General features: G+C 42.4%; 1 long non-coding RNA gene across 1 annotated transcript in view; it reads right to left on the reverse strand.

Annotated features, from left to right (window-relative positions):
• Window positions 1–1,387: 1,387 nt before the first annotated feature.
• The window catches only part of LOC309655273, a 204,756-nt gene continuing 185,352 nt past the window's right edge, over window positions 1,388–20,791 (reverse strand). The window contains exon 3 of the long non-coding RNA XR_014260740.1: window positions 1,388–5,760. This is a non-coding gene — a long non-coding RNA (uncharacterized lncRNA). The remainder of the gene's footprint in view (window positions 5,761–20,791) is intronic.

A 20,791-nucleotide genomic window follows, 5' to 3' on the forward strand; every position in this document is an offset into this window, starting at 1 on the left:
GTGGTGCTGGGAAAACTGGACAGCTACATGTAAAAGAATGAAATTAGAACACTCCCTAACATCATACACAAAAATAAACTCAAAATGGATTAGAGACCTAAATGTAAATAAAACTCTTAGAGGAAAACATAGGAAGAACACACTTTGACATAAATCACAGCAAGATCTTTTTTGATCCACCTCCTAGAGTAATGGAAATAAAAACAAAAATAAACAAATGGGACCTAAAGAAACTTAAAAGCTTTTGCAAAGCAAAGGAAACTACAAACAAGATGAAAAGACAACCCTCAGAATGGGAGAAAATATTTGCAAACGAATCAATGGACAAAGGATTAATCTCCAAAATATATAAACAGCTCATGCAGCTCAATATTTAAAAAACAAACGACCCAATCAAAAAATGGGCAGAAGACCTAAATAGACATTTGTCCAAAGAAGACATACAGATGGTCAAGAAGCACATGAAAAGCTGCTCAACATAACTAATTACTAGAGAAATGCAAATCAAAACTACAGTGAGGTATCACCTCACACCAGTTAGAATGGGCATCATCAGAAAATCTACAAACAACAAATGCTGGAGAGGGTGTGGAGAAAAGGGAACCCTCTTGCACTGTTGGTGGGAATGTAAATTGATACAGCCACTATGGAGAACAGTATGGAGGTTCCTTAAAAAACTAAGAATAGAATTACCACCTGATCCAGCAATCTCACTACTGGGCATATACCCAGAGAAAACCATAATTCCAAAAGGCACATGCACCCCAATGTTCATTGCAGCACTATTTACAGTAGCCAGGTCATGGAAGCAACCTAAATGCCCATTGACAGATGAATGGATAAAGAAGATGTGGTACATCTTATGTGGATAAAGAAGATATACAATGGAATATTACTCAGCCATAAAAAGGAACGAAATTGGGCCATTTGTAGAGACATGGATGGATCTAGAGACTGTCATACAGAGTGAAGTAAGTCAGAAAGAGAAAAACAAATATCGTATATTAACGCATATATGTGGAACCTAGGAAAATGGTACAGATGAACCGGTTTGCAGGGCAGAGGTTGAGACACAGATGTAGAGAACAAACATATGGACACCAAGGGGGGAAAGTGGCAGGGGGGTGGTGGTGGTGTGATGAATTGGGAGATTGGGATTGACATATATACACTAATATGTATAAAATGGATAACCAGTTTAAAAATAAAGAAATAAATAAGTAAATTTTTTAAAAATAAAATTAAATTAAAAAAATAAAAACTGTACTTAGGCATTCTTTTGGGCTAAGAAAGTGACTTATTTTGTAAATGTTCCATGAACAAGGGCATAAAAAATTCTCTTTTCAAGGAATGTGATATTTGGTATATACCAATTAAACCACACATATTCATTTTATTTTTATTTAATTATTTCATGGAATTTTTTTTGTCTTTTAAATCTGCCCAAATCCCAAAGAAGCAGATTAAAATATCCCACTCAATTTATAATAACAGTTTAGTTTTTGCTTTATTTGCTTAGGCCTGTATGGCTTGGTACATATGAAAAGTAGAATGTTCCTCTTTATTTCTTTGTGCTTTAAATTCCAAAGTTAACATTTTCCCAGATTGTCATTCTAACTTTAATTTTTGTTTCCATTTGTAGACTATCTATTTATTGCCCACCCTGAGCTCACTATTATAATGCATTTGCTATTTGGCGTCAGCATTTCCCGAAGAATTCTTTCATGTAGAGCGTAAGGCTGATATATTTTCCAAATAAATGCATATTCATAACATTGTTGGTTTTGAAAGATGGTAGATATTTCTCATATATTATCTCAAGATGTTACTCTAGAATCATGTAGAATCCCTTTGCTCAATAATAGATTTAGGATGTTGCAGTGTCTTCTCATATTTATTTCTCTATTTTCTTCTCATATTTATTTCTCTATTTGCTTCTTTATTTCTTACAACTCATATTATTATTTTCCTTATCTAAGGCATACCTGGGAAATTTTTCACAAGTCCATTAATTTCTTCTTTTCCTTCTAGAACTCCTGTTTTTCTCACAGGCTTCTCTGAGGTTTACTCTCCTGGTCTCTCATATTCTGTCCATGATTCTAGCTCTACAATTTTGTTCTGTGCTTAGAGATATTTCCTAGAATTGGTTTTCCAGGTTTCTAACATGGTACTCAATGGTAACCATCTTCTTTTCCAGCTCATCTAGAAGATAGTTTAGATTGTAGCTTCAGAGACTCTTCTCTGCGTAGCACTTGGATCTCTTTCCCTGGAGCCATCATCTGTGCTCTGGTTCACCGAGAGGATGTGTCTTGTCACTGCCTTCCCTTTCTCGGGCTGTGCAGACCTCTTGGGTGTGTGCTACTTTGCTTTGCTTGCTCATGGCCGCTCACATCTGCTTGTGTTCTGCACCACAGATGGTGGCGATACTGGAACTGGAGACAGGCGAGATCCTTCCTCCCTCCATGGCCACCAGGGCAACCACCTCCTGAGATGCCTGGATGAGCCTCTTCCCACTCATCTGCTTCCTGGTTCTCCCATCCAGGAACAGGTAGGGCTCTGCCCCCTCCAGCTGTTTCTTCACCTTTAGGAGGTCAGGACGACTGAACAAGCTCAGGTACAGCCCGCTGCTGTGACCTCCTCCCCAGGGGTCTCCACTTCTCTGCCGACTAGGCACTTCCCATGACTCACTGCTCTAAGTTCTTGACTACTGAGGACCCCAGTGTCAATGGTACCTGGATTACTGCCCAGCCTATGGAGGATGGAGCCCATGCCAATTTCCCTGCAGGGCTTCCCACAGAGGCTGCGGCCTTACCAGATCGCATTCGGGGATCCGCCCACTGCTGCCTTAGACATGGGACAGCAGTCCCAGGAAGTTGTGTTGGTGACGGAGGGAAAGGGACATATTTAGGTGGCATCTTCCCAGACCCTCTGCTCAGTGTCTTCCTGATTGTCTCCCATGAATGCCTTATGGATTCTTTTAAAAAATCACTACTCTTTTGTCCTCAATGGAATTTTTCTTTTCCATATACTTCCAAGATGTTAAAACTCTAGTTTAAATTAATCTTCAAACTTCTCTTTGTAGTACTTAAAAAACGCCATCTATAGTTTGTATTTTCGCTCTACACATACTTTAAAAGTATTAGATAAAACAACAACAACACAAAGTGTTCTAAACTGAATTCCTCTTCTGAACAAATTTCCAGCCAGCTCTGATCATCATCCTATTTGGGTTCCTATCATTTGTGGATGGGGTTTCTATTTAGATGCCCGTGTTGACATACTGCTCAGCACAGACCATTGACGGGTGCATCGGGACACAGCTCTGAGTCAGATGACCACTGGTGATGACCATATGGGTAAACAAATGCTCTGACTGAGTATCCACCTATTCTCTACGATTGTTCAGTGTGGTCCTGAGGCGGTGAGCTTGCATGAGATAAGAGGTACCTTCAGGGAACGAGATGCTGAAGAAGTCAGGGCCTCTGCTGGGCAGTTGATCAGAACCAGCTTTCTTCATAAATGCTGAGAACGCAGGCCTGGGTGATTCGGTCCCAGAATGTGCTTGGTTCTGATTGCTGGAGTCCAAGCAGCTGCCCTGAGGATTCCCTCCTGGCCTCCCTGACGAGGGACTTAACCGTGCTGTGACAGTTGGCTCTGTTTAAAGCTGTGGTCCTTAATATTTTTTCATCAGCTTGCCTCTTTTCAGTGAAAAAATCTTCCTCGTTGCTGAAAGCATGAATGTGGGAACCAATCAACCTACCAATTTTAGGATAAAATATTTTCATCATCTAGTTCAACTATTTCTCAAGCGTGCTAGGTGATTTTGCTTGTATTCACTTTTCTTTTTCCAAGAAGGTTACACTTACACTGAATACATGTAAGTGCCTGTATTTGCATGTTGGTTTTCTCCTTTAATGTTGGGTACTTTGTATTTCAGGATTACCAGTGCATCACTCATTCCTATAAGTGAAGTGGACCTTTTGATGGGTCTCCCTGGAAGCAGCACGGCCCACCTCCAGCACATGCAAATGGCCTGGTGTCTCATCATCTGCTGATCTGACTGCTTTTCTCAGTTTCAGCTGCACTAGATGACAACCAAGGCTCTCAAATATTCTTTGAATTGTTATTTCAGGATTTCATACTTCTCCAGGCCTTTGCCTAACAGCCTAGTAAACTAACAAGGAGGGAAGTGATGTGCCTCACGTTAGGGTCAGGCTGACGAAACAGGGAAGCTTGAAACCCTCCTACGTCCAATGCATATTTCTTTTATCAGTGCCTCATGCTGCCTGGTTTTAATATGTAATTAAACAAAATAAAACAACAGAAAAAAATGTGTACCAACTCATTCTCTTTAAAATGATTGCATTTCAGTAGCATAAACAAAGTGCCTTAATAGTTATAATTCCATTAAAAAAATCCATGTTGCTCCCTTTGGACTAGACTATGGCACCTGGAATAGGTGGGGAGAAGGCTGTGCTGTGTCACCATCGACAGAGCACAGACCCTTCCTGATTTCCCCGTGTGAACTGGTTCTTACGAGAGAGAGTTGTTGCCATACTGTTGAAAGAGGGCTAAGTGAGCTAAATACACTGAAGGGAGAGAGAGTCATTAAGAGCAAGCACAGGCGGAGTCCCTGAGGGATGGGAACCCTGGGTGCCCAGGGTAGTGAGAGGAATAAAACCATTTTAGGAGAATTCCTCTGTAGCAAAAGGGGAATTTTACAAAGCTTATATTCTATTTTGGTTTGTTTCTGTTTTGTTATTTTAATGCTTTATTATCTGGAAAATGAAAGGCCATAGCAAAATGCTGCAAAGGGTGTAGAGAAAAGGGAACCCTCCTACACTGTTGGTGGGAATGTAAGTTGGTGCACCCACTATGGAGAACAGTATTGAGGTTTCTCAAAAAACTAAAAATAGAACTACCATATGATTCAGCAATCCCACTCTTGGGCATATATCTGGAGAAAACTATAATTTGAAAAGATATATGCACCCCTATGGTCACTATTTACAATAGCCAAGACATGGAAGCTCCCAAATGTCTATCAACAGATGAATGGATAAAGAAGATGTGGTATAGATAGATAGATAGATAGATAGATAGATAGATAGATAGATACAATGGAATATTACTCAGCCATAAAAAAGAATGAAATAATGCCATTTGCAAAAACGTGGATAGACCTACAGATTGTCATACTAAATGAAGTAAGTCAGAAAGAGAAAGACAAATACCATGATATTACTTACATGTGGAATCTAAAATATGACACAAATGAACTTATCTACAAAAGAGAAACAGACTCACAGACATAGAGAACAGACTTGTGGTTGCCAAGGGGGAGGAGGGGAGGGGAGGGAAGGATTGGGGGTTTGGAGTTAGCAGATACAAACTATTATATATAGACTCGATAAACAACAAGGTCCCACTGTATAGCACAGAGAACTGTATTCAATATCCTAATAATAAACGATAATAGAAGACAATATGAAAAAGAATATATATATGTATAGCTGAATCACTTTGCTGTACACCAGAAATTATCACAACATTGTAAATCAACTATACTTCAATAAAATAAATTTAAAACTATTAAGGCAATAGCATATGTTCTGAGTATGCTGGTCGGCTCGGACTGCACCTGATTCAGTGGGTGACATCTCCATCCTCCGACCAGGCAGGAAGAATTAAGTGAGGGCAACTAGTCTGAGATGACTTAAGAGCTTCTCAGGGGCTGAGCCACTGCTGCCAAGACTTTTCCTAGGAAACAGACAACCAAGACAGGAGGATTACATGGTTATTATCCTAGAAGAAGGAGCTCAATCTTTTAATAAAATATGACAGAGGAGACCTTCTGTGGAGACCATCTGAAACGTGGCTTAGAATTATCTGCCGGGACAGCTTCTGAGGAGCCAGGAATGATTGAAGGCAAAGAAACGATCCGTTTTTAAAGGACTCATAGATCGTCAGCATACTTTGAAGTGGGTGGGACTGAAATGAAATAGTGGAGATAAACCGTTAAGTGAATTCATCCCTGGCAGGAACAAGATCCTGTTCTGAAGATGAGAAGCTGCACTATTAATAGCAGGTCAGAAGATGAAGAAAAGCAGGGGAAGGCCTGGAATGGAGTGAACCACGTGTCCAGCCTGCAAAGGCAAAGCCAGGAGGAGGGAATCTGTCCTGCTAACTAACTGCCCGGATGTTCTGCATTATTCTATTTTGCACAAGGTGTGCCCACAAAAACACCACTGCAACTCACTTTGTGTTGATGTGAACATTTTTAAACACGACTTTTTTTTAATTGAAAAAAATTTTAGTTTCGAGTGTACAGCAAAGTGATTCAGTTATATACACATATATAGACTTTTTCAGATTCTTTTCCTGCACAGATTATTACAAGATATTGAGTATAAGTCCCTGTGCTATACAGTAGGTCCTTGTTGGTTATCTATTTTAAATTTAGTAGTGTGTATATGATTTTTTGCCGGGGGGGTGGGGCATGCCGCACAGCTTGCAGGATCTTAGTTCTCTGACCAAGGATTGAACTTGGGCCCCAGCAGTGAGAGTGCAGAGTCCTAACCACTGGACCACCAGGGAATTCCCTAGTAGTGTGTATATGTTAATCCCAAACTCCTAATTTACCCTTCCTTCCCTCCCCTCTTAGGTAACCATAAGTTTGTTTTCTATATCTGTGAGTCTATTTCTTAGACATGACTTTTTAATTGCATGGGGGTTTTTGTTGAGTGTCTCTTCAGACCTTTTGCCCATTTTTAATTGAGTTTTATGTTTTCTTTCTGTTGAGTTTTAGGAGTTCTTTTATATTTTGGATAAAGTTATGCATCAGATATATGTTTTGGAAATATTTTCTCCCAGTCTGTGGCTTTGCTTTTCATTCACTTAACAGTGTCTCTTATAGAGGATACCTTTATAATTTTAATAAAGCCCCACTTATCATTTTTTTCTTTCATGGATCTTGCTTTTGGTGTTTTATCTAAAAAGTCATCGCCATTTCCAAGGTTACCTAGGTTTTCTCCTATGTTAACTTCCAGAAGTTTTATAGATTTATGTCTTACATTTAGGTCTATGATCTGTTTTGAGTTGATATTTGTGAAAGGGTCTGTGTCTGGTTTTTTATTTTTATTTTTTTGCATGTGGATGTCCAGTTGTTCCCACACCAATTGTTGAAAACACTAAGCTTTCTCCACTGAATTGCCTTGGTTCCTTTGTCAAAGACTAGTTGTATGGGTTTATTTCTGGGCTCCCTGTTCTGTTCCATTGATTTATTTGTTAACTCTTTCACCAAAACCACACTGTCTTGATCAGTGTAGCTTTGTAGTAGGTCTTGAAGTTGAGTAGTGTTAAGTTCTTCTTCAATAATGTGTTGGCTATTCTGGTTCTTTTTCCTTTCCATACAGACTTTAGAATGAGTTTGTTACTCTACTCAATACTCTGTAATGGCCTATATGGGAAAAGAATCTAAAAAAGAGTGGATATCTGTATATATGGAAACTGATTCACTTTGCTGTACACCTGAAACTAACACAACATTGTACATCAACTATACTCCAATAAAAATTTAAAAAAAAAAGAATGAGTTTGTTGATATTCACAAAGTGTCTTGGTGGAATTTTGATTGGAATTATATTGAATCCATAGATCAGGTTGGGAAGAACTGACATTGTAACAATACTGAGCCTTCCTATCCAAGAATGAGGGATATCTTCATTTACTTAGTTCTTTGATTTCATTCGTTTCCCTCATATAGATCTTGTACTCATTTTGTTAGATTTATACCTAAGTATCATTTTTTGGTGCTAAAATAAATGGTGTTGTGTTTTTACTTTCAAATCTAATTATCATTGTGGGTATATAGAAAGCCATTGGCTTTTGTATATCTAAACCTTGTATCCTGTGGCCTTGCTATAACTGGTTAATAGTTCCAGGAGTTTTCTGTTAATTCTTTGAGATCCTTTTACAGAGGCAATCATGCCACCTGTGAACAAAGACATTTTATTTCTTCCTTTCCAATATGTTTTCCCTTTATTCCATTTTCTGGTTTTATTGTGTTATCAGGTATTTCCAGTACAATGTTGAAAAGGAGTATTGAGGGCAGACCTCTCACCTGTTCCTGATGTTAGCAGGAGGGCATCTAGTTTCTCACCTTTTTTATGACAGTAGGTGCTGTTTTGGTAGGTGTCCTGTATCAAGTCAGGGAAGTTCTCCTCTATCTATGGTTCATGGAGGTGTTTTATCATGCCTGGGTGTTGAATTTTATCAATGTTATTTTATCAAGGTTTTTTTTTTTTTTCCTGTATTTGCTTATATGATTTTTCTTCTTTAGCCTGTTGATGTGATGTTCTTCTTTCTCTAATTGCTTTAGGTGTAAGGTTAGGTTGTTTATTTGAGATGTTTCTTGTTTCTTGAGGTAGGATTGTATTGCTATAAACTTCCCTCTTAGAACTGCTTTTGCTGCATCCCATAGGTTTTGGGTTGTCATGTTTTCATTGTCATTTGTTTCTAGGTATTTTTTGATTTCCTCTTTGATATCTTCAGTGATCTCTTGGTTATTAAGTAGTGTATTGTTTAGCCTCCATGTGTTTGTATTTTTTACAGATTTTTTCCTGTAATTGATATCTAGTCTCGTAGCGTTGTGGTTGGAAAAGATACTTGATACGATTTCAATTTTCTTAAATTTACCAAGGCTTGATTTGTGACCCAAGATATGATCTATCCTGGAGAATGTTCCATGAGCCCTTGAGAAGAATGTGTATTCTGTTGTTTTTGGATGGAATGTCCTATAAATATCAATTAAGTCCATCTTGTTTAATGTATCATTTAAAGCTTGTCTTTCCTTATTTATTTTCATTTTGGATAATCTGTCCATTGGTGAAAGTGGGGTGTTAAAGCCCCCTACTATGATTGTGTTACTGTCAATTTCCCCTTTTATGGCTGTTAGTATTTGCCTTATGTATTGAGGTGCTCCTATGTTGGGTGCATAAATATTTACAATTGTTATATCTTCTTCTTGGATTGATCCCTTGATCATTATGTAGTGTCCTTCTTTGTCTCTTGTAATAGTCTTTCTTTTAAAGTCTATTTTGTCTGATATGAGAATTGCTACTCCAGCTTTCTTTTGATTTCCATTTGCATGGAATATCTTTTTCCATCCCCTCACTTTCTGTCTGTATGTGTCCCTGGGTCTGAAGTGGGTCTCTTGTAGACAGCATATATACGGGCCTTGTTTTTGTATCCATTCAGCCAGTCTATGTCTTTTGGTTGGAGCATTTAATCCATTTTCATTTAAGGTAATTATCGATATGTATGTTCCTAGTACCATTTTCTTAATTGTTTTGGGTTCGCTATTGTAGGTCTTTTCCTTCTTTTGTGTTTCCTGCCTAGAGAAGTTCCTTTAGCATTTGTTGTAAAGCTGGTTTGGTGGTGCTGAATTCTCTTAGCTTTTGCTTGTCTGTAAATGTTTTAATTTCTCCATTGAATCTGAATGAGATCCTTGCTGGGTAGAGTAATCTTGGTTGTAGGTTTTTCTCCTTCATCACTTTAAATATGCCCTGCCACTCCCTTCTGGCTTGCAGAGTTTCTGCTGAAAGATCAGCTGTTAACCTTATGGGGATTCCCTTGTGTGTTATTTGTTGTTTTTCCCTTGCTGCTTTTAATATGTTTTCTTTGTATTTAATTTTTGATAGTTTGATTAATATGTGTCTTGGCATGTTTCTCCCTGGATTTATCCTGTATGGTACTGTCTGTGCTTCCTGGACTTGATTAACTATTTCCTTTCCCATATTAGGGAAGTTTTCAACTATAATCTCTTCAAATATTTTCTCAGTCCCTTTCTTTTTCTCTTCTTCTTCTGGGACCCCTATAATTTGAATGTTGGTGCATTTAATGTTGTCCCAGTGGTCTCTGAGACTGTCCTCAATCCTTTTCATTCTTTTTTCTTTATTCTGCTCTGCAGTAGTTATTTCCACTATTTTATCTTCCAGGTCACTTATCCGTCCTTCTGCCTCAGTTATTCTGCTATTGATCCCTTCTAGAGAATTTTTAATTTCATTTATTGTGTTGTTCATCTCTGTTTGTTTGCTCTTTAGTTCTTCTAGGTCCTTGTTAAACGTTTCTTGTATTTTCTCCATTCTATTTCCAAGATTTTGGATCATCTTTACTATCATTATTCTGAATTCTTTTTCAGGTAGACTGCCTATTTCCTCTTCATTTGTTAGGTCTGGTGGGTTTTTGCCTTGCTCCTTCATCTGCTGTGTGTTTCTCTGTCTTCTCATTTTGCTTAACTTACTGTGTTTGGGGTCTCCTTTTCGCAGGCTGCCAGTTCGTAGTTCCCATTGTTTTTGGTGTCTGTCCCCAGTGGCTAAGGTTGGTTCAGTGGGTTGTGTAGGCTTCCTGGTGGAGGGGACTAGTGCCTGTGCTCTGGTGGATGAGGCTGGATGTTGTCTTTCTGGTGGGCAGGTCCACGTCTGGTGGTGTGTTTTGGGGTGTCTGTGGCCTTATTATGATTTTAGACAGCCTCTCTGCTAATGGGTGGGGTTGTGTTCCTGTCTTGCTAGTTGTTTGGCATGGGGTGTCCAGCACTGTAGCTTGTTGGTCGTTGAGTGGAGCTGGGTCTTGGCATTGAGATGGAGATCTCTGGGAGATTTTCGCCATTTGATATTACGTGGAGCTGTGGGGTCTCTTGTGGACCAGTGTCCTGAACTTGGCTCTCCCACCTCAGAGGCACAGCCCTGATGCCTGGCTGGAGCACCAAGAACCTGTCATCCACACAGCTCAGAATAAAAGGGAGGAAAAAAAATAAAAGAAAGAAAGATGAAGATAAAATAAAATAAAATAAAATAATTAAAATAAAAAATAATTATTAAAAAAAATTTTTTTAAGTAATAAAAAAAAAAGAAGAGAGCAACCAAACCAATAAACAAATCCACCAATGATAACAAGTGCTCAAAACTATACTAAAAAAAAAACAAAAAACGGACAGACAGAACCCTAGGACAAATGGTAAAAGCAAAGCTATACAGACAAAATCACACACAGAAGCATACGCATACACACTCACAAAAAGAGAAAAAGGGAAAAAAATATATATATATTCTTGCTCCCAAAGTCCACTTCCTCTTTTTGGGATGATTCGTTGTCTATTCCGGTATTCCACAGATGCATGCACATCAAGTTGATTGTGGAGCTTTAATCCGCTGCTCCTGAGGCTGCTGGGAGAAATTTCCCTTCTTTGTTCGCACAGCTCCCGGGGTTCAGCTTTGGATTTGGCCCCGCCTCTGCATGTAGGTCACCTGGGGGCGTCTGTTCTTCGCTCAGACAGGACGGGGTTAAAGGACCAGCTGCTTCGGGGGCTCTGGCTCACTCAGGCCGGGGGGAGGGAGGGGTACGGAGGAGGTGGGGCGAGCCTGCGGCGGCAGAGGCCGGTGTGACGTTGCAGCAGCCCGAGGCATGCCGTGCGTTCTCCCGGGGAAGTTGTCCCTGGATCATGGGACCCTGGAAGTGGCGGGCTGCAACGGCTCCCAGGAGGGGTGGTGTGGAGAGTGACCTGTGCTCGCACACAGGCTTCTTGGTGGCGGCAGCAGCAGCCTTAGCGTCTCATGCCCGTATCGGGTCCGCGCTGATAACCGAGGCTCCCGCCCGTCTCTGGAGCTCCTTTAAACGGCGCTCTTAATCCCCTCTCCTCGAGCACCGTGAAACAAAGAGGCAAGAAAAAGTCTCTTGCCTCTTAGGCAGCTCCAGTCTTTTTCCCGGACTCCCTCCCGGCTAGCTGTGGCGCACTAGCCCCCTTCAGGCTGTGTTCACGCCGCCAACCCCAGTCCTCTCCCTGCAATCCGACCGAAGCCCAAGCCTCAGCTCCCAGCCCCGCCCGCCCCGGCGGCTGAGCAGACAAGCCTCTCGGGCTGGTGAGTGCTGGTCGGCACCGATCCTCTGTGTGGGAATCTCCCCGCTTTGCCCTCCGCACCCCTGTAGCTGCGCTCTCCTCCGTGGCCCCGAAGCTTCCCCCCTCCACCACCCGCAGTCTCTGCCCGCGAAGGGGCTTCCTAGTGTGTGGAAACCTTTCCTCCTTCACGGCTTCCTCCCACTGGTGCAGGACCCGTCCCTATATTTCTGTCTCTGTTTTTTTCTTTTTTCTTTTGCCCTACCCAGGTACGTGGGGAGTTTCTTGCCTTTTGGGAGGTCTGAGGTCTTCTGCCAGTGTTCAGTAGGTATTCTGTAGGAGTTGTTCCGCATGTAGATGTATTTCTGATGTATTTGTGGGGAGGAAGGTGATCTCCACGTCTTACTCCTCCGCCATCTTGAAACTCCTAGCCTGTTGATGTGATGGATTACATTAATTGATTTTTCAATGTTGAGCCAGCCTTGCACTCATGAGATAAATCCTATTTGTTCATTTGAAGTAATAACAACTGAGAATTTTCTAAAATTAGTGTCTGATGCCAAACTACAGACCCTAACAATATTGCTCCAGTGGGTGTGCTTCTGCTCCTGGGCTTTATCCCCAGTAAGCTATGATTCTTATTGTTCACCTTTCTTTCCAGTTTTCAGGGCAGTGGTCTGCCCTGGGACCTCAATTCTCTGATGGATTTAAGAAGAGTTGTTGACTTTGCTCATCTTTTTTCTTGTTGTGAGGATGAGGATGACAACTTCCAAGCTCTTTACATGTCAGACCAGAAACCACTGTTATTGTTTAAAAGACAATTTAGAAATATGCTAAAAGATGTCAAATATGAATCATATATGAAGTTATTATTCAGTGTGGTAGCATCAATTTAATTCTATCTGCTGCTAAAAACATCTGCAAAAAGCCCTACAAGCAGAGTCTTTGAGATTTTGGTTCATTAAAGTAAGGCCTGAAGGTTTAGGTCATCATGTATGACAAAACATCAAGACTAAACCAAAATCCCTAATATTTAATATAATCTTTAATATAATCCCATTTAATATCATCTTTAACTTTTGATTTTTTTCAAGATTTTTCAGGAATAATGTCTTTGTTTTGAAGCCTTTGAATAATTTCTGAGCAAAGAACTCTAAAACAGGGATTTTTTTTTTTTTTTAGTATTATATCTTTGGCTGCGTTGGGTTTTCACTGCTGCGCGGGACTTTCTCTAGTTGCAGCGATCGGGGGCTACTCTCCGTTGCAGTGCGTGGGCTTCTCATTGTGGTGGCTTCTCTTGTGGTGGAGCACGGGCTCTAGGCGCGTGGGCTTCAGTAGTTGTGGCTCACGGGCTCTAGAGCGCCGGCTCAGTAGTTGTGGCACACGGGCTTAGTTGCTCCGTGGCATGTGGGATCTTCCTGGACTAAGGCTCGAACCCATGTCCCCTGCATTGGCAGGCAGATTCTTAACCACAGTACCACCAGGGAAGCCCGAGAAGGATGCTTTTTATTTTGCCTTTTCTATCACAGATTTCATACACTTTAGGAACTTTAGCTTGTGAATAATGAAAATGCACTTGAATTCTTTATTGTGACCCTAATTGTCACCTATCTGGCTCCTGGATAGTGTGGATCAATATTGTGCAAGATAAGAGCTTATTCTTTGATCTACAAAATTATAAATTTTAAATAATAAATGAATAGAAATTCTATTACATTGCATTCTCAGTTATTTATTATTTTCTTCTTCAGAGTATTTTTTTCTATGATGAGAAAAAAAGTTTATTTTACTTAATCACACACACACATCATTTGATCTAGATAATTCAGTGTGCTTCAACTCATCTATGTGAGAAATTGACATCCATAACCATACTGGAGAGCCAGACTTTTGGCTTACAACTGCTACTATTGTCAACAGAGTTGCCTTCATACTATTATATTTCACTTCATTTTAGCAAAGCAGTGTACGTGCAAATGGGAAATGATTCATTTGCTTGTGGCCTGACTTATGATATAAAAAAAGTAAAGTTTTTTTAAAGACACTGAAATCATAATTTTATTGACCAGCCTCAATATAAGACTAGCGAACATTACAGAAACATCAAGCATTTCTTGTTAGAGCTTTCCCCTCAGCTGATATGAAACATACATAAAGCCACCAGAATTCAAGAGACCCAATTAAAGATACAGGAAGAGCATCTTTCTTGTTGGATATGCTCTGCACACAGCTGCGTGTCTGCCCTCCATGCCCTACCTGGCCTACCCTCTACTTGCCAGCTCCGCATCCGAGTGGCCATTTCTCCCAAATTGGTGCAGAGACAGCCTCGACCTTCATGACCCCACACTTCCTCCTGCTCTCAGCGTGGGTCCTCATGGGGGCCTCCTGACTCTATTTGCTCAGTCCTGTCTACTAGAAAAGAACAGGTGAAGTGATGGGGTGCTGGGATATCCCGGACACAGGATTCTGCATCACTGCATTTGGTTTTGCCCAATGTGCATGGTCAGTGTGAGTCAATATTTAAGTCTGCATGACTCAGAGCTGAAGGGGACTTGAACTTTAGGGTAAGCTGCACGTTGCCTGTGTATATCACTTAGGATTCATGCCGAGGTGAGTCATTTGGGGGACACGGCAAAAACACAGGAGTAAGGAATGTAAAAATAGGCCCAAGGTCAGCTTAAATATCAACTAACACTATGCATGGGTAGAGTGGGAAATAGAGCTTTTGTCATGTGACACAGGAATCACATGTCTGTAACTGAATCACTCCCTCCGTGCAGGAGGAGGGACAGAAGAGCGTCTCGAAGGCCAGGAAGAGTCCAAGAAAAAGCAGAGGGAGATGAGGGTACAAGGAAAGCGTGAAGGTTTCCTTACTGAACTGGGAAAGCTTCAGCTCCCTGTCCCATCACGAAAACAACGACTCCAGAACCTTTTCCAAGGGAGTGTCTGTACCCTGGCCTCCTAGATGAATCCGAACCCCAGCTGAATTTTTGTATGTTTAACCTGAAATGTAGAAACATTCCATTCATACCTCATTAGCCATTTGGAAAATATTGATCAGAATGTCCCATTTAAAAAAAAAAAAAAGGATTTTCAATTAGTGTTCCAATCACTGTATTATTAACATGGTCTCCATGAAATCAGTCTCCTTTAGGCTTCAAAGATGTCAGTCTGATTACTTTAAAAACAATTAAGATGAGTTGCAATTTTTATCAGTCTCTGAGCCATATACGGATTGATGAATGTTCTCAAGTCATCATACTTTAAAATGCAACCAAACAGGTAATTATCATATACCATCAAATATAATTATACGTGCTAATCTCCATAAAATCCTACGAGTTAATATCACATATTGGCAGTTAATCATATAGTTTAAATGGGTCCGTGATGCATTTTTATGAACTCTCTAATCTGCATCAGTAAAGAATGCATAGAGCAAGGGACAGAGGAATGCAAACGAATGTTCATGGGAAAGAGGATGGATTTTGAAACGTGTTCTACTCCTATAGGAAAGAGGGCTCCCAGGACTGCCAGATCAGAGGACTATCTCACCGCCAAGCCCCATCCCCCCGAGTTTTCTATCCTCCTCCCCCTCCTCCCCACCCCTGAACAGCTAATAGCAGGGACATGAGGAAGCATTCTTAGTTGGTTTCCTTTGGCTTAAGAGCCCTGGCCATGCACTAACATTCAGCCCCATGACATAACCCTTCTGTGGTTCCTAAGAATTATAAATCAGTCCGTCTGAGGGTTCTCTGGAAGGATGCTTCTCTCTCTGCTTTAGCACTTGTTGTCTTGCATCTCCTCTGTTGAGCTGCGAGGTCCCAGCTGAAAGTTTCTGCTGAATATCCTTCTCCACCTGTTCTTAGATTCAGTGTGAAGGCTATGCTCATGTTATAATTTTCAGTCATTCCAAAGAAGGGTTGCTACTTAAAAACAAGAAAAGGAGCAGCTTGGATAGGTGAGGAGACCCAGGCTGATGTGATGTCTTACAAAGGATGTCGATCATGTCCTCAAAATAGGAGGGAGGTTAGAGCTGGTGGTGGAAACAAAAGTGCCCAGATGGCAAAGCCATTAAGCTCCTGATCTAAGTTTGAGAAGTCAGCCGTGAGACTGCGTCTGTGAGCAGTGGATCAGAGGGTGGGGTGACCCTCCCCCAGGGGTCTGCTCACACCGGAAGGAGCTGCACACACGCTCCGGTGACAGGAAGGCAATGGCATGGGAAGCCTTCGTCATGGTGGGGGGTAAGGAGCAGAAGGGGCAGAGAGAAAGGCGAGGCAGCGGGACTACCCCTCGGGTTCAGGAGCCCCAGAATCAAAAGGCTCTGGGATCCTCTCTCACACAGCTGCTGGTGGCGACAGCGACAGTTCGGACCCCATGATGCTGGAGAAAGTAGAGTGTAAGACCAAGTCCAGCTCTGAGCGTGGAACCACTGCCCATGTTCTCAGGAGTCCCAGGGCCGCTTTTATTCCTTAAGAAAGAAAAGAGGTCGCACCTGCTTGCTGAGTGTGCTGAGCGTTCACATTTCATCTTGCTAATCACACACAGTGAGTAGGGGTATGGGGAGGGTGGGACCGCGAACACAGGAGGACAGGGGAGGGTTGGAGGAAAAGTTTTCCGGGAGGAAGTGACCGTCCACTGCCCTTGCAGAAAGAGCGGAATTTTGACAGTTATTGAGGGGAAGCACTGCAATTCCAGAACAGAACACCTGTGGGTGGGCCACCAGGCACCATTACATGCCGGAGGGCTTCTAACATTGTCTCCTAAGAGCCTTACTTTATTGCTAAATAAAGGTCATGCAGTCAAATATGTTTGGATGATTCTGATGTCCCCATTTTTGGAGATGCATCGTTGGAGTTCATACATAAAAGATTCAGAGAAGTACAGGAAAGAACCCTGTTTTACTGTCCTGCTTGATTAGACGACACGTTTCTACGTAACAGCTGTGAGTTTACCACACGTTGCGCTCCCCCAGGGCCTCTGTGCTCTTCACTACCGTAGTAAACATCTTGGGGTACATGCCCCACCCATAGCTACTTCCCTGGAAATGGCCCCTTCCTCCTTCCTTGTGACACGGAGTCCCGCAGGCTTGGCCAGTCTGGTCACATCAGGGATGAACACCTCACCCAACCTGGGCCGTCGCTCTCCTACTCCCTGCTGTTTGGAACTGAAGCCAACAGAATTCAGTCAATCTCGAAGGGTTAGAACTATAGCAGATAAGCCAGTTAGGAACCAGGAGGCAGCCAGGTCCTGTTGTGTGGAGCAGTGAAATAGGACAGGAGAGAGAGAGAGAGACGAGATGTATGGAGAGAACCAGCTGTGCAGAGAGAAGGAGAATGAGAGCCGGAGGCCCAGCTCCAGTCTCTTCCTCAAGCTTATCTGTGTTCAGATTCATTGGTTCCACGAGGCGTCCTGTGTCCTTACAGCAAACTCCCACTTTAAGCTAAAGGTCTGTTTCTGTTGTCTGCAACTAAAGACTCCTACCAACACAACAGTGAAGCAATATTCCTGAGCTCTGTGTAACATGATAATCTGATAACAGTTTAGGGACACATTAGAATGGGGGAAAAAACTAAAAGCAAAACACTTTAATGCAGTAAAGCACAGTCATTAATTTTCTCCTGACTCGGAACCCACAATGATTAGGGCGCGGTCTGCAGAAGTTTGCCGTCACTCCACCCGCCAGGCGTGCAGATGTGGGCACAGTCGAGGCGGACGTCAGGCCCACAGCCCTCACTCTCCTGCAACGACAGAACTCGGGCATCCTTATCCAGAGCCCTGGCCGCTGCTGGCTGGCAGCACCCAGGCGTTACTTTTTCCTACTTATAGTGTTGAACGTTTTAGGCTTTGAATTAGTTCAGATTGACCTTGCTTTCAGTGTTCCTTCTCTGCTCCAGTCATGAGAAAGAAATTTCATCCATTGGTCATATACGCGCTTAAAGATTCCAGAAGAACCCCATGGAGGTGGAAATGGGAAATAAAGGAGCTAATATTTGAAAGTCCTTGGGATCCTGGCCATAGGAAGTGGATCAGTGAACGTCTCTTCACTGCCTCTGGAAATCCACGTGCTTCCTGACACTTACCAGACACCTTGCCCCATGGTGGGGACAGGTGGCCATTTCTGGTCAATGTGCTGGGAAAGACAAGGTGTGAGTCACCTGTAGGCTGCAGCCACAGACAGGGGGTTTGTGTGGGCCGTGCACTTTCTTTGCCAGCCTGGCCACCCTGCTTCCAGGGACTTGTGGTCCAGGAGGTGGAGCAACAGGATGTGGGAGTTTCCATCAGACATGGTTCTCTAGTCATGGTGAGGACCAAAGCCATCCTCTGGTGTCCAGGTGAGGTGGGTGGGAGATAAGCCCTGATTATTAAGCCTCTCCACTTTGGGGTTCACAGCACAGAATAATCTCTCCCATCAGGACATAGCATGTTATCTCATGACTCTTGCATTTTATCTACCAAACTGAGGCAGGGCAACATTTCATGCAGAAGCAGAATTATAAAGACTCATCCGTGCTCCCTGTGCCTCTGTGCATGTGCTCTTCCCCTGGAATTCTCTGCCTTCCTTCCCTGCTGACGTCTTCAACCACATGAGCGTAAGGGGTGACTGTCCTGAAAGCGTGTTAACAATGAGATGTGGGGCTCCGACAGCTCTGGGTTTCCTGTCTTGCTGCCTGAAGTTGGACCCTGGATAGTCTATTTAAATTATCTTCAAGAGCCTCCCATGGATGCGGCGATCAGGAAGGTACCTACCTCACAGTTATTGTAAAGAGAAAACAGTGGGACGTGCGTGACCCCATAGTGCCTAGAATGTTCGACTGACATGAGCTACAGTGATTAGGAAGTGGATTCACCGATGGCACTTGTGAAATGGATGGACGTGAGACCCCAAGGCAGTGGCCGGGACATGGGGTTGGATACAGCCCCTGGGACCCCCGCCCTCATGTGGGGATGTCCCTGGATGGGCGATTCCCAGGTGGTGCTAACATGAACGTGAGCACTTTTCCCGTGTTTGCAGGTGTCTATGTCTTTGAGTCCCTCTAGAGGGAAGACCAGTGAAAGCAAGGAACAGTTTAATTATCTCCTTTGTAATTTGCCACTGGCACTAGCAGAGTCTTATTAAAGATATCTTTAAGTTCTCTTTAGGCAGCAAAAATAGAATGAGTTCATAAACAATTTTTTTTTTGACACCGAGTTTGTGATTTTCCTGTACGGCTTGATTTAATCCACCTGCTCATCTCATCAGCGAGGCTGAGGTGGCAGAGACGGCAAGTCCAGCTCTCCTTGCCTGCTTCTGAATGCATATAATTTCTGGCTGTGTACTGGGAGAGACTGCAAGTTTTATGCACGTGCTGAGAAAAAATGGCAGGAATCTGCCTGCAAGGAATTGAGAACTTAGCAAAGTGACAAATGACCTCATGGAGAGCAGTTAACCAAATGTCCTTGGTGAGGAAATGCTGGGGCTTTGCCCAGAAACCAGATCTTAGTGTTTTAGGTTTTGTTAATTTGCAAGAAGAGTGAGGCTGGACCTTGTTGCTAAAATAAAGACCAGCTTTTCAATGAAATCTTTTTTTTTTTCTCCTGAAACTAGAAAAGTGGTAGGGTGTTACAATGATCCAACTAGTCTCAGGTTAAGTGGGTGAGTTAGAAGGTCAGAGAGTATGTGAAAGAGGTGTGGCCGTGGAGTGAGACAGAAGTCAGAGATCCTACTTGAACTTGCAGAACAATTTAAAGCAGTATATTTCTTAGATTCCAAAAGCCACTGAGGTCAGTGGTAAAAATGTGTTTCCATCACTGATTAGGAAGCAGAGACAGAGGCAAAGCAGAAGCAGGGTAGAAGCTAGCCTTTCTCCCTATTCTGCTATGTGCATAGAATCTGTCCTTATCTAGACTCAGTTCTGTTTGTTCTAGATGATTCTAGGAGTCTGTCATGTTTATTAATCTCACTCATTTATTGTTATTTTTGGTGAAAGATTGAATAGGCTTCTCTTTCCAAATACGCGCATTAACCGAAAACCTGGTTTTTAGGAATATACTCTGCTATTTATTATCTTACCCCAAAGACTTGAAAATAATGTGCTGTGATTGTCTATCTCTTGGGATTCTCCAGTCTCCATCTCAGACTCACCTCAGTCACCCCAGTTCTCTTGAAAGTCGGTTTTGAGTGCTCCTCGTTTAGGAATGGCTCAGGGGGCATGAACCTGCTTTGCCCCCCCTGGAAGTAACTTCACAAGTGCCAAAGATTTTTCAGAATTTGAAACGTGTACAGATTTTTTTCTCGATATGCCTCATCAGTAAAATCAGTCGAACATCTTGATATTTATGCCATTATTTCCAACGAGGTAATTGCCACGCAGGGTCTGCTGTTCAGATACAACAAATATGTTGTGATGTCTGTTCTGGGTTTCGTCACATGCTGTTGCCAATTTTTAACCAGATAACTCAGATGGGATGACTTGTACAGACAAGAAACAGGATCTTCAAGGGACCTCAAGGATCTGGACAGCTGTTAGAAATCTCATTCTACTAAAAATAGAACTGGTTTCCTTTCATGCCTGTCCTGGCTTGGGAGGTAGAGAGAACAGTAAAATTCGATCCCATTGTGTGTGTATGTTGCCTGCGCTCTCGTGAAAGCAGCCTCACAGCCCGTCTCCCCCAGGGCCCCGAGATCCTCGGAGGGAGGGAAGCTCCTTCCAGAAGAGACATTACTGGAGGGTCCTCAAGAGTAAGGCCATTGGAGTCAGAGTGGCCTTGCCCTTCATTTCCTGCTCTTCCCCTCACTGCCTCTGTGACTTTAGGAAAGTTGTGTAACTTCTGTGAGCCTCAGTTTCCTCTTTTACAAGAGGGGGCGGTTATGTTGTTCACCTCTCAGGGTCTTGTAAAAATTAAGTGTCGTGAGAA

This window comes from Balaenoptera physalus (assembly GCF_965194825.1).
Source record: "Balaenoptera physalus genome assembly, chromosome: 2".
Classification (NCBI taxonomy): Eukaryota; Metazoa; Chordata; class Mammalia; order Artiodactyla; family Balaenopteridae; genus Balaenoptera; species Balaenoptera physalus.